Source organism: Eublepharis macularius, chromosome 1 (assembly GCF_028583425.1).
Source record: "Eublepharis macularius isolate TG4126 chromosome 1, MPM_Emac_v1.0, whole genome shotgun sequence".
Taxonomy (NCBI): domain Eukaryota; kingdom Metazoa; phylum Chordata; class Lepidosauria; order Squamata; family Eublepharidae; genus Eublepharis; species Eublepharis macularius.
Genome location: NC_072790.1, coordinates 231,730,606 through 231,745,644, shown reverse-complemented (window position 1 = coordinate 231,745,644; position 15,039 = coordinate 231,730,606).

Here is a 15,039-nt window from a genome sequence, read left to right as displayed (position 1 = left end):
CCTTGTTAAACTGAAGCACAATCCATCTGGAAGTTCTCTTGCGCAAGCCTTGCTGAAACGAACAGGAACAATGCAAATGACGTCTTTATACCCTGATTTACAGGGTGGTTGCCACACCCTGAATCGGTGCATGTTTTGATTGCTAAAGAGACACGGATCCATCTGACGTCGTTCCCTTAAGGAAACTGACAGGCAGTAGACCTGGGACAAGAAAAAGGAAGACATAATTGACATGGAATCTGTTGCCCAAAGATGTTGGCCGCCACTTTAGGCGGCTTTAAGATTCACGGAGAAGAGGTCTTGCAAGAATAAGCCACGTGGAATAAACAAACGGTTCAGATCGCCTTTGTGGAGGCATCGGCATGTCCACCGGGAGGGGGGAAACAGGATGCTGGGCTAGACAGACAAATCCAGCAGAGCTCTTATATTCTTGTGGAAGATATACTTATCTTTGGTTGTTAGCTATGTTGCCTAAATGAAACCTCCCTGTTTCAAGGCAGTCAACCTCAGGATATCAATTGCTAGGAAACCACCAACGGGGAAGACTTGTTGCCTTTGCACCTGGTTTGTGGCATCTGGTTGGCCACTGCTGGGAACTGGACTGAACGGACTTTTGACATTATCCAGCTGGGTTCTTTGTATGTTCTGGTGAATGCCTCAACTTTATAAGTATTGCAGGAAAGTCAGAAGTGATGCTCCAGGATGGCTTAGCATGGGAAGGGACGGCATGCAGATGTTCTCTGGCAGCCCACCGCCGTTTCCCTGCTCCAATCAATCTTGTGCTTTTCCTGGAAACCAATCCCTACTCTTTGCCGTCACCTAACAACACGGCGACGAGAACTCTGTGTTGTCCAAACAATTCGGGAGGCAAGCCCAGACTTGCGTAAGCGGCAGAGCTGTTCATTCATTTCCCTTTCTGCTGATTTTTACAACCGATTGCTATTATTATCGCACGTTCTTTAAAAAGGGCTAGAGATGCGATCTCGTGCAGCACGCTTGGCTGACTCAAAATGCAGCTTTCCCCCCGTGCTGAAAAAGCAGATCCTGACCCCAAGCGATAGGAGAATATCAAAATTCAAAGGAAGATAGCGTGGCTCTCTTTACTGATCACACACATGGTGTATTTATTTCTTAAATCCTGCTCTCTGGCCCAAAAGGACTCCTGTAGCAGCTTACCAAAAGTGTTTCAAACATTCCCTTTTAGTCATTGTGCTAAGCTGAAAGCAAGTCAGCATCGATTCAAGGGAAGAGGAGAGGGAAGACTGAATGGGGAGGGGTGGACCTGGTCTGTACAGGTCTCCAAAGCCTGGATGATATCAGACATGCATCTCTCGTGGAAAAGAGAAGTTGCCGGTAGCCTTGAAGTTTTCTGCAACTCAACCAACTGCACACAAAATCTCCCAAATTGGGGCAATAATGCCCACAGGGTCATTTCTGATCAGGAAACAATGAGGGGGGGGGCTGCTGAAATCCCTCTTTCTCTGTGCTAGAGAGCCAAGCTACAAGTGATGAATGACACTTGCCTGGCAAGTGAACAGACTCGCGTGTATTCCTCCCTGTTCACTTGCCATTCACTTGCGCTCCATTTGATCAAGTGGAGCGCAAGTGAATGGCAAGTGGACAGGGAGGAATACACGCGAGTCTGTTCACTTGCCAGGCAAGTGTCATTCATCACTTGTAGCTTGGCTCATAGTCTCTCAACCCGCAGCACCTGGCAGCTTGGTTCCTGCAGCTGCCATGTTCCTGAGAAGAACAAGAGTTGTACTGACGAAATCCTGACCTAAGATGTGTCAAATTTGGATCATGTTTACAGCACAGGAAGAAACACCACCGCAGGTGTCTCACACAGTTGAGGGGTTTAGAACAGCAGCTTCCTGCTCACTGTATGTGTGTGTTATGTGCCATCAAGTCACCTCCGATCTATGGCAACCCTATGAAAGATAGATCCAGAGGAGTTAGCCGTGTTAGTCTGTAGTAGCAAAATAGAAAAGAGTCCAGTAGCACCTTTAAGACTAACCAACTTTGCTGTAGCATAAGCTTTCGAGAATCACAGTTCTCTTGCATCTGACGAAGAGAACTGTGATTCTCGAAAGCTTATGCTACAGTAAAGTTGGTTAGTCTTAAAGGTGCTACTGGACTCTTTTCTATGAATGAAAGACGTCCAAAACGTCCTATCATTAACAGACTTGCTCAGATCCTGAAAACTGCAGGATGTGGCTTCTTTTGTCGAGTCAAGCCATCTCGTTTTAGGTCTTCCTCGTTTCCTACTGCCTTCCACTTTTCCTAGCATTATTGACTTTTCCAGAAAATTTTGTCTCCTCATGGTGTGACCAAAGTACGATAGCCTCAGTTTTGTCATTTTAGCTTCTAGGGAGAATTCAGGCTTGATTTGATCTAGTACCCACTTATTTGTCTTTTAGGCTGTCCATGGTATCCGCAAGACTTTCCTCCAGCACCACATGTCAAAGGAATCAATTTCCTTCCTGTCAACTTTCTTCGTTGTCCAGCTTTCCTGCTCACTAGACCCAGTGGCATAGCGTGAGTTGACAGCACCTGGGGCAACTCCTAGCAGGAGGTGGCACTCCTGGCACCACACGTGCACGCGCTTTGCACACGCGAGCTCCCAGGAGTGCTCGATGATGTCACTTCTGGGAAGTGATGTCATTGCACAGGGCGTGGTCACCCCCTGGGAGCACTCCCGCGATTTGGGCTGCTTATCTCCCCGTCCCTTATCTGGCAGCCCTCTGCCGCAGCCGATGGTGCCACCACTGCCAGCTCCACGTGCTCCTTGTCCAGCAGCCACTGCAGGACAGCCAGCTTGGTGTGCAGCAAGCTGGCCGCCCTGTCAGTGCAGCAGGTGGCCAGGGTGGTGTGGATGCAGCACAGGCTCTCCTTGGTGCCCCCTAAAAATTATGCGTCTGGAGCCACCTCCCTCTGCCCCCTCCGCTACACCACTGACTAGACCCCCCTGTTAAGATTAGTAACCTTTGTACATGCTCTGTGAAAATGTCCTGTTATTAAAAGTTCTTCCCTTTGCACCAATTGCCTTTTTCTCATCGTTTTGCCTTGGTGTGGCTCCCCCTTCTTCTTCACCGATTACTGTCAACCTCCAGGTAGGGCCTGGAGTTCTTCTGGGATTATAACCGATCTACAGACTACAGAGCTCAGTTCCCCTAGAAGAAATGGGTGCTTTGGAGACACTGGACTCTACGACATCACTTCCTATCAGAGTTTCCCTCCCCAGGCATCACCTGCCAAATCTCCAGGAATTTCCCACAGTGGAATTGGCAAGCCTATCACCCACTTCATCAGTCAAGGCAATTAAATGAAAGCACTAAACTGCTCGGATTCAGGGCATGGCGAGCAGAAGGCTGCTCAGCTGTCTCTGGAGCAGCTCAGGAGTTGGAGCCCAACCCCATAATGTCATCACCCCACCCACCTACCTTCCTTTCTGTCTAAGGAAACTTTAACTCTCGATAGCTTATACCCTGAAATCTTGTTGGTTGTTAAGGTGCTACTGGACTCGAATCTGGCTGTGCCACCTTCCTCCTGAGGAACCAGTCTGGGGAAAGTCCAGGCCTGGTTAAGTGGTTCTGCTGTGAATCAGCACTCTACTGGTTCGAATCCCACTACTGCCATGAGCTCAGTAGGTGGCCTTGAGTAAGCCACTCCTCTCAGCCCCAGCTCCCCAGCTGCATTGTGGGGATAATAATAACACTAACTTGTTCACTGCTCTGGGTGAGGAACTAATCTATCTTGAAGAGCGATATATAAGCACAATTATTATTATTATTTTACAAAGCCAGCAGACACAGAACATTGGATCCAACTGGTTTTCCACTAGTAAGAAGGGGGGGGTCCCTTTTGACCCCCCCCAGCTCCTCTGCTGAAGAGTATGAGATCTGTATGGACAAAAGCTATGTGGCATGGGGGCTGTAAGAAAGGGTGCAGCAAAGCCTAAATGGCTGCAAAGTAGATGGGAAAATTCGGATTTTCCTAGTCCTGCCCATATGCCAGTCATTTTCCCTACCCTATCCCCACAGCGGCCATTTCCCCCCTCCCCACCCACGGGGGTGGGTGGGTCTTTTTTGTTTTAGTTGGCAATTGAATATAATTCAATTATATCCAACTTTATCTGTTGTTGGACGGGCAGCCTGGATCGACCCCTGATGTCCTGGAGCGTGTTTTTGAGGCTGTGACTGGTTGGTTGAGACAAACTCGGCTGAAATGGAATCCCATGAAGACGGAGGTCCTGTATGTGAGTTGTGGGGAAACAGCTTCGGGACCCCGGCTTCCTACACTTGATGGGGCATCACTTACATTGGCCCCGAGAGTTAGGAGCCTGGGGGTGATTCTGGACTCCTCCCTGAAGATGGAGGACCAGATCAAGGCAGTCGCCAGGTCCTCCTTTTATCATCTTCGGCAGGCCAGGTAGCTTGCCCCTTATTTGTCTCCCCATGACTTGACTACAGTGGTCCAAGCAATGGTCACCTCTAGGCTGGATTACTGTAACGCGCTCTACGCTGGGCTTCCCATGGGCCTGACTTGCCGGTAACAGCTGGTACAGAATGCAGCGGCGCGGGTCATTAATAGAGCACCGGTGTGGGAGCATATTACACTGGTGCTATGCCAGCTGCATTGGCTGCCAGTGGAGTACCGAATCAGGTTCAAAGTCTTGGTGTTAACCTATAAAGCCCTATGCGGGCTCGGACCAACGTATCTGCGGGACCATCTCTCACTGTATGAGCCCCGGAGGACTCTTCGATCTAGTGGAAAGTATCTTCTAAATGTACCTAGCCCTAGGGAGGCCCGCCTGGCATCGACCAGGGCCAGGGCCTTTTCGGTCCTGGCCCCGGCCTGGTGGAATGCTCTGTCTTGCGAGACTAGGGCCCGGCAAGATTTGCTAGCATTTCGCCGGGCCTGTAAGACGGAGCTATTCTGCCAGGCATATGGCTGACGCTGGGTGGTGCCCCCCCATGGAGGGGGGGTTAAACTATTCCCCCATGTGAACGCAGATGCTGCTGCCGCACTTATTATTATGATATGGATTTGCTCTGGTAACACCGCTGTGTGATATACTAAACTTTTGCTATGTGCTGCTTTTAAAAAATCTTTTAATTATTTATATGTAATAGATGACTCTGTAGTTGATATGATTGTGTTTTAATGTGTTTTAATGATGTGTACATTTGTATTCTATTATCTGCCCTGAGCCTGTGAAAACGGGGAAGGCGGAATATAAACACCATAAATTAAATTAAATTAAAAATAATTCTATCTTTATACCATTATGACAATCTGTGTACCAGATTCTCTGAATCCCCAGCTTTTATTTTATTATATTTAAAATAAGTCCTTTCCCCCCGTTTTTGCACAGATATAAGGGGAAAAGCATGCCTCTGCAACCTGATACACAGATTATTATATCATTATTATGATATTCATTTGCTTTTTTTAAAAAAATGTTGAAAAAGCCCTGGTGGTGGGTGGGTGGGATTGACTGCTACCAGGGGACTGGGCAGGGGAACCATTGGAAAACCAGCCACGTGGAAGCCCCGTTTCCACTGCACGGAACCAGCAGCCGGCGAAGTAATGGGGAAACTACACAAGTCTGCCCCCATGGGAAAAGCACCAACATTACAACACCAAACTGTACAACACAGGGTCCGCATGCTGCTTCCACTGTTGCCAGTGGGCAAACCTAGTTGGCACTGCTTGGAAGCTCGCTGCCTCCAGGCAGGCACTCATTCACACACACACACACACAAAACTCTCTGCAAGTGGCATTTGCTTTGCAGAAAAAGGGTGGCAAGAGGCTCCTCTCAACACCTAGAATCACCCCTGGCCGGACTGCAGAGACCTTTGGTTGGATCTAGCAGGGTTTCCCTTGTATTCTTAGCCCCCCCTATTGGAGATAGGGTACGGGGAACACACAGAGAGAAAGAGAGAGAGAGTGGCTTGCCCGTGGCCACCAAGTTGAGTTCATGGCCGCCAAGGTAAGATTTGCCTAGGACTTCCTGGTTCATAGCTCAGTCCGCTGGCAACTTTTCTATACTGCTGCAGTATTAACAGTGTGCTCTGGAGCCCAGAAAAGACTTGTTATAGTCACACTGGCCCACCAAAGGGGGAACCACCCCAGTTCATTTTCTACCCAGAAGTCTTTCTGAAGCTGAAAGGAAAAGAGAACAACACTGCCACCTGGTGGTATTATGAGTAAAGAGGAAGGAAAGTGCTGGAGGTGCGCTCTAATAGTCTCTTGATTTGGAACAATGCAAAGTTCAACTTTCAAGTTACACACTTTGTGCTGGCTGGTAAAAACAAAACCCTCTAAAAAGGGGAGGGAAAGATGTTTGGAGAAGAAAGTAAAGCCTGGGAAAGCAGGTGACATCAACCAATATAAAGGCAGCAACGCACCTATGGACATTTGGGATTTATTTATTTATTTCTACCCTCCAAAGATCTCAGAGTGTTTTACTTTTGCTCCCTGGATAGTCTCTTGTCTAGGCATTTTAAGCTGGAGACAGATAATCATTTTTTTAAAGTAAGTCAAAACTGGTTGGAAAGAGGCATTGCTGTTTGAGGTCTGGTCAAACAGGTTGTGTAGGTTGTGGTGCAGTTTTCCAAACCTGCTGATCCTGTTTGACCTGAGATGATGGCGGAACAAATGAAATATGTGTGTATCCTGCAGGATGCAAAATCTTCCTTTAAACTGAGCAACACTGCTCCAGCCAAGCCTGGGCTATCTTTCTTACCAGTTTCAGGGTCTTGCCTCACTACAGATCCACTGACTTTTGGAAAACCTTCGCTAGCAATAACCTCCCTTTTAACGAGCACTATAAAAAAATTCTCCTCATTAGAGAAACTAAATTGTCGTTTGGGCGGAATGACGTCTTGCAGGCTATTAAATGTGGAGCAGCAGGGAGCTCTGAAAGAGGAGGGAGGTGTCCCTGGGCTGAACCCCGAATTTTCCTATAAAACCTGATTTCTTCTCAAAGGCCCCCATTAATCCTCAACACGCACTTTCTAGGGACACAGTTCTGGACATTTAAAGAAGCCAGCTGTTTTATTCCTCCGTCTGCTGCCGGAGAGACTTTGTCTGAGGCTGAGGAAATTGGATCATTGGAGAGGGGGGCTTGGAGAAATTGTGCAGCAAGATTCCACAGTTGCTCTGTTACGGTCAGTTCCTTTCTGCAATGTGTTCTCCCCTGCACACTAGAATATGAAGAACTGCATTAAGCAATCAGCTTGCTGCAAACGAAAACTGCATACTTGCTTCTTCCATGTTGCTCCTAATCTACTCCCTGCTGCCAAGCTGGAATTCTGTTGTGGATATATCACATTACCCATATCAGCACAACAAACTTGGGATAGCTTGATACCAGGTGGACTGTCACAGCTTCCCCCCCCCCACCAAAATTCTGGGAATTATAGTTTGGTGGAGGTACTGAGAATTCCCTGCTCATAGAAGTACAATTCCATTAGAGGAAGGAAGTAACAATTAAACTAGGTTCTTTTTAAGAAGTTTATACATTAGATATGACACCAAGCACTTAAACAACAGTATTTTCTACATGAAGGAAATTTAGCATCTCTTTGTGACTGGGGCAGACATGGAGAAAGCTCTTTAGCGATCCTCCCATGCTGTTTTCCTGGCCTGTGACAGTAATAGGAGTGTGCTATGTGCAGGGCTTATTTTGAGGGGGAATGTGCAGGAATGCAGTTCTGGTAGTTCTCCAAAAAGGTCACGTCAGGTGGCCCCGCCCACCTGATTTTTGGCCATTTTGGGCCCATTTCGCCCAATTTGGGCCCAAAACAGGCAGGATCAGGCCCAAAACAGCCAGGATTGGGCCTCTAACGGGTGGTGGATCACTCTCCTGCTCAGCAGCAGCCCAATCCTGACCATGTTAGGCTCCTTTTTGGCCATTTTCAGCCCCTTTTTGCCTTTTTGGGCCCAATTTCGGCCCTGAATGGCCAGGATTGGGTCCAAAACAGCCAGGATAGGTGATGTCAGGGGGTGGGGCATATGCAAATCAGTTATACCAATGACACACTTCCAGTGGTGGCAAGCCGCATGGCACATGCAAATGAGTTGTGCTAATGAGTTATGCTAATGAGTTCCTGCAGGTCTTTTTCTACGAAATGACCCCTGGATATGTGGCTCCTCAAATACTGCCCTCCCCAGATGGTTCTAGGCCAGGAAAGTGGGGAGGGGGTCCGAAGCCCTTCTCCATGCATGAATCCGTTGCAATCCAAACTAAGCAACGCACACATGGAGACTGAGAGGGCATTGCTACTGTGGCTGGATATCTGGTTACTCAGATGTCACAAATCTGACGACTTAAAAAAAATGCAACACAGATTCAGCTCCTCTGAGGACCTCACCTTTTAGCAAACACAGGTACGTTAATTCATCCAGAGTCTCGGGCAGTAACTTAAGTTTGCAGGAAGCCAAAGTGGCAAACCTTCATCTGGGTTGTATCATTTCAGAATACTGGGGCAGACTCACATGAGCAAATACTTCTCTACAACAATAAATTCTCTGCACATGGAAAGCTAGCATCTCAAGACGACGGGCCATAAACCTTGCCTTCTCCTTGACTTGCTAGTTTTCTATATCTGGGGGATGACTTTCTGTATGGAGGAGTATTCAATCATGTGAGCCTCACCTGCAGTATGAAGGGGCACAGCCCAGACAATGGTTAGTAAACCTTGCCAATATCTAGGTAAGGTTACCAAATTCAAGTTGTTCTCCCAGAATGAGAACTGATTTCCAGACTACGGAGATCATTTCCCCCCAGTGGAAAAGGCAACCTCAGAGACAGCCTATGGCTTCACATCCCCATTGAGCTTCACCCACCTCAAATTCTGCCCTCCATAGGCACCATCAGCCAGTCTTCAGGAATTTCCCAAGCTGTAGGTGGCAGTCCTGTGTTGAGTATGGTGGCATGAGGGCAACTCCCCAACTTTTACCCATCTGAAGATACGTCAGCAAGTCCCTGTGACCAGGGGTCGTTTTGTAGAAAAAGAACTGGAGGAACTCATTAGGATAACTCATTAGCATATGCCACACCCCTTGCCATCACCAGAAATGTGTCATTAGCATAACTGATTTGCATATGCCATACACCCCTGACATCACCTATCCTGGTTGTTTTGGACCCAATCCTGGCCATTCAGGGCCAAAATTGGGCCCAAAATGGCAAAAAGAGGCTGAAAATGGCTGGAAAGGGGCCTAAAATGGTCAGGATCAGGCCGCTGCTGAGTGGGAGAGTGATCTACCACCCGTCAGAGGCCCGATCCGGGCCGTTTCAGTCCCAATCCAGGCCGAAACAGACCCAAAACTACCGGACTGCGTTCCTGCGCGTTCCCCCCCAAAACAAGCCCTGCCCATGACCTAGGTTTGCCATCCTGGAAATGACCTGGAATTACAACTGATTTCCAGATGACAAAGATCAGTTCTCCTGAAGAAAATGGCTGCTTTGGAGGGTGGAGTCTATGGCATCTCCTCCTCACCGCACTCCCTCTCCACCTCAAACTCTGCCCTCCCCAGGCTCCACCCCCAAATCTCCAGGAATTTCCCAACTCAAAGCCAGCAACCCTACCGCCATAGCAACGCCATCCCCTCCAACATTTCACCGATAAAGGTAGATTCCTGCGTCTTCACACTTCCTATTCCCATACCAAGGATCGCTCCACACACCACGAGGCTCTTTTCAGCTTGCTGTTGGCTGGAAAACTGTACAAAGTTGTCCGCGTGGATTTAAAGGCCAAGAGGGGGATGTTTCTTTTGTTATGCTTGAAAGACAAAGCTGCCAACCTGTTCTGAACATCGCTCAAAAGCGGGTATGTAAAAAGGCAGGCTGTGCACTGTGGTGCCTGAGTGCTTATGCGCTTGCATCGGGAGGGAAGAGCACTAGAGACCAGGAGCATCCATTCCCTACTAACTTTTAGAGTGCCTGGGGAGAGCCAGATTCAAAAGGGTAATAACTCTAGTGGCTATCACTAACAAAAATTTAATAAGGCACTCCTAGGGTCCTTTTCCAGGGATTCCCTCCTTTGCAGGGAGGGCATTTGACCTCAGGTCTACCAGGTGTTAATATCTACTTCAGAGTAGGGTAGCCAACCTCCAGGTGGTAACTGGTGATCTCCCAAAATTACAACTGATCTCCAGGGAATAGGGATCACTCCCTCTGGAGAAAATGGCTGCTTTGGAGGGGGGAATCTATGGCATTATATCCCACTGAGGCCCCTCACCACCCCATACCCCACCTTCCCCAGGTTCCAACTCCAAAATCTCCAGGAATTTCCCATCCCGGAGCTGGCCACCCTATTTCAAAGAGAGACTGTGCTCCCAACTAGGGTAGTCAGCTCCCAATGGGTAAATTCCTGGAGATTTGGGGGGGCGCAGCCTGGGCTGGGTGGGGTTTGGGGAGGTGAGGGGCCTCAGCATGGTATAATGCCATAGAGTCCACCTTCCAAGACAGCCATTTTCTCCAGGGGAACTGGTCTCTGTGGCCTGGAGATCAGCTGTAATTCTGGGAGATTTCCAGCTACCCTGTCTATTCAGGAGAGTGGGGGTGGGTGGGATGGAGGAATAGGTGTGGGCGATGCCATGTCGTCACTTCCGGCATGAACCCAGAAGTGACATTTTTGCAACACGGTAGGATTCCACCCAGGTTATGCTGAAACCAACAGTGGAGTGCCTGCAGAACGGGAGTAATATGCATGCCACATCTTTACGATTGCTAGCTCCAGGTTGTGAAATTCCTGGAGATTTGGAGGGTGGGGTCTGGAGAGGGCGAGGTCTGGGGTGTGGAGGGGAGGGGTCTTGGCAGGGTATAATGCTATAGAGTTCACTCTCCAAAGCAGTCCTTTTTTCTGTCACCTGGAGTTCAGTTGTAATTCTGGGAGATTTCCAGCCATCAACTGGAGGTTGGCAACCCTACCCTTCCCTACTCTGGATGTGCATAGGGGGCAGGGGAGCCTGCGGGCCTTTCCTCTCCGGTTTCAACCTGATGAATGAAATGGGATCGCGGGGGGGGGGGGGGGTGGCGCGGGGGGGGCTGTCAGCTGGGCCACCAACTGGCAGGTGGCGTAATCGCCACAATAGGCCCAGGTTGCAGCCAAAGAGGCTCTTTGCCAAGGGAGCGGGAGAGCAGCCGCCTGGGGCCTGGTTTTGAATGTCATTAATGTGACCTCCTCCTAATGCAGTTAGTGGGGCTGAGTCACCCTCAAGCTGTCGGAGGAGAAAACGTTTCAATTGACGCCTTCCCTTGGGCCAGCTGAGCTCACCCTAGGCTGCCAGATGGCTTTTTATTTTGAAAGGGGAAAATGCCCGTTAAATGCAAAGCGCCAGGCAACATCGCCCGTGCAGGCCCCGAGGGCTGGCATTAATCTCACCACATGGAATCATGATATCTAAGGGTGGCTTTGGCAGATATCCACCCCCCCCTCAAAAAACTTAAAAGCAAGTTTCAAGTCCATATGGTCATGGGGGGGGGGGGAAGTGGCTGAATTGTACCCCCACCCACCCACCAGATTAAGTAAGTGATTGCAGATTTTAGCTAATGAAAATTTTTCCACTTTCAAAACAAGCCGTATGTATGCCTCTATATAAGGACTCTTTTTTCAATCTTTGTGATCTATATTATATACTGTGATATATTATATATCACACTTGTGTGTGATATATTATTACACACACACACGTGTGTGCGCGTGTGTAATAATATATCACACACAAGTGTGTGTGTCTGTGTAAAATACACTTGCACAAATGCAGACATACACAGCAGTGGACTAATAACTGACTCGCAGCTGAAATTCTTTAAGCCTAAGTTGCGCCTATTAATTAATTTGCAGAGAATGTTTTTGCAGAGAGCTCTAGTCTGAACTAATAGCTCATGTTTTGCAAGCTCTTCTCTGACTTCAGGAGGTGGACTTCCTTTAGGTTTGGAAGGGAAACCTCTGTGCGCCCCACCCTCACCAATGTTTAGCCTAAATTAATGTCAATGGCAAGTAGCCAGCTAGCCATTTACAGCAGCGATAGCGCTATAGGCTGAAATTCAGTGAATAAAGCTACCACCACCACCCCATTTCCAAGCAAAGGCAGGATCTGTTGAATTTCTGTTGCACAGCTGCTAAAAGAACTGGAGGGCTCAGCCACCCAAGTCCATAACCCTTCCATAAAAGCCACCAGCCTGAAGAGAGCCGCCTATCCCCCCCACAACTGATACACAGGGACAAAAGGGAAAGTGCAAGATGACAGAGCAATTTTTACCCACCATTTGTAAATCAATAAGGCCAAGTGGGTGTGATTTATAGCAAGTGCACAAGGTCTGCAGAAGAGAGCTCTCTCTTTCTCTCTCTTTCCCTCTCTCTGCTTCCTCCCAAGGGCTGGGCACGATCCTTCTGAAATCTTACATACCTCCCGCCCACATTGTCAATGAACTCACACAAGCAGCGATTTGGCCTCATTTAAATCGAACAATTCATTTCTCGCAAGAGAAGTCTTGGGGCTCCATCCAGGAGTCCAGCATATGTTGGGACTGACTGCGATGATAGAAAACGGACCCAGAAGCACTCTAGCTTTACTCCATCTACTCCAAAGCGACGCTCGGGCACGGGAAACGAGCTTGCGCATTGGACTGAACCCATGCGCTCCAGTTCTAAACGTGGTATCAGATGAAGGGAGCTTTGACTCTTCAAAGCTCATACCCTGCAAATCCTGTTGGTCTTTAAGGTGCTACAGGACTCGAATAAAGCTGAACCTGTATGCAAATGAAGACTCCGTTAAACCCCAGATTTCCTGTCCAGCTTCACCCACCGCCTGTCTAACAGTCTCTTTCCCCTGGCATTCCCTGACTGACCCACCTGCCCTTTGATTTCCCTTCTTTTCCTCTATAAAGCACGGTGTTTTTACACTTAAGACTATAAGCCTTCAGGAGCAGTCTGGTTTTACTGTTAAACTGTGTCTAGCGCCTAGCGATCTTAGGTCTTTTATAAACAATAAATAGGTTTTAAAATAGTACGGTTGCACAGAACTAGGTTGGGGAGGGTCGGATTATACACTTGCTGAAAAAGAGACGGTATTGTATAGTGGACAGAATGAGTGGGAAAAACCAGGTTCAGATCCATACATCTATAAGACAATGTGTGGCACTGCTTACTTACTGTCTCTCTTTCTAGCCCTCTTCGGTGGGGTATTGCGATGATACAGTGGGAGAGAATCTATGTAGTTTGCCCCAAGTTCTTTAAAGAAAGGATAGGATAAAAATTTAATAATAACTAGTCTGCAGGGCTCTGAGGTGGGGAGAGGGCTACTCGATTAGATAGGTTTTTAAAAAGGATTAGAGGTCTATTATTAATTATAGGGTTGCTAAATGGATCTTCCCTATTCAGAGACATTATACCTTTGAATAAGGCAGACTGACACAGCAGTCTGATGGGTCTAGTTTGGCCTGAGCTTGTCAGAGCTTGGGAGCTAAGCAAAGTTGGCCACGGACAGTACTTGGATGGGCAATGGCAAGCCGCCTCTGCTCCTCTTGTACCTGGAATGCCCTATGGAAAGGGTCGCCCTCTTCTTCTTCGTACCCTGGACAGCCCAGGACAGCCTGAGCTCCTTGTAGGGAGAAGGTCTCAGAGTCAAGCTACAAGTGACGAGTTACACTTGAATGGCAAGTGAACAGACTCAAGTGTATTCCTCCGTGTTCACTTGCCATTCACTTGCGCTCAACTTGATCAAGTAGAGCGCAAGTGAATGGCAAGTGAACAGGGAGGAATACACGCAAGTCTGTTCACTTGCCATTCAAGTGTAACTCGTCACTTGTAGCTTGGCTCTCAGATGCTTTGCTAATGAGTTAGGGAACACAGACTTCACCACCATGTTGCCTTACATACTATCTGTTGCCTTAAGTATGTGCTCCTATGTGGCACCTGTGCTTCAAGTATGAACCTACTAGGTAGCCCGAGAATTGCTTATGCTCTGTTTCAGCATTTCTTCAACTCTGTATTGGATTCTTGCTAAAGTTATGTCTTTGTATAAGCATTGTTTACGGAAATGTCCTTGATGTTGGCTGTACTAATCTCACACTCTGTAATCCGCCTTGAGTCTCGGAGTTTCTCTACACGAGACATCTTATACAAGAATGCTCAAGTGTAGAGAGAAGCGATGTTAGCTAGGAAAAGTAGTTTAAAGAAGGCTCTGCCAATTTCATCTCTCTGCAGAGCCAAAAATCCCTCCTCAGAGGGTTTGTTAATTTCCTCTTCCCCTCCCAAAGGCTCTGTCAGGCAAAGAGGAAATTAACAAATCCTCTGAGGAGGGATCTTTGGCTGCTCTGCAGAGAGGTGAAATTGACAGAGCCTTCTTTAAACTACTCTTCCTAGCTAACATTGCTTCTCTCTACACTTGAGCATTCTCATGCAAGATGTCTCGTGTAGAGAAACTTTGAGTGAGAAAGGCGGGCTATCAATCAATCAATCAATCAATCAATCAATCAATCAATCAATCAATCAATCAATCAATCAATCAATCAATCAATCAATCAATCAATCAATCAATAAAAATAAATAAATAAATAAATAAATAAATAAATAAATAAATAAATATTAGTACTTGGATGGGAGACCATCCTGGCTGCCCACGGAGACAGAAAGCGAGGTGAGAGGGCGGCTTGGTCTGATGCAGCAAGGCAGGCCCGATGCTCTGCACAAAAAGAAACTCAGCTGCACAGCAGGAGAATGGAATCGCTCCAGGGCTCTTGTAGGTCTTTTGGAAGGGCCAGCCTGCCCGACACCCAGTAAAGCCTCTGCCTGGAAACAGTTCCGGACTCTGAAGATTAGCATAATGCTTGCAAGGTCAGTAGGCCGCTCCTGCCACGGGGAAGAACTCCCCAGAGTCCCTTGCGTAGCCACAATGGGGCACGGTGCCATCCCACTCCCATCATCCAAAGACCGGGGGTCTACAGAGTATACCCCCCCTCGTTGCCCCTAGGCTTGGTTCTTTGCTCAAAATGCTTTGAAAAAAACCAGAGCAACCCC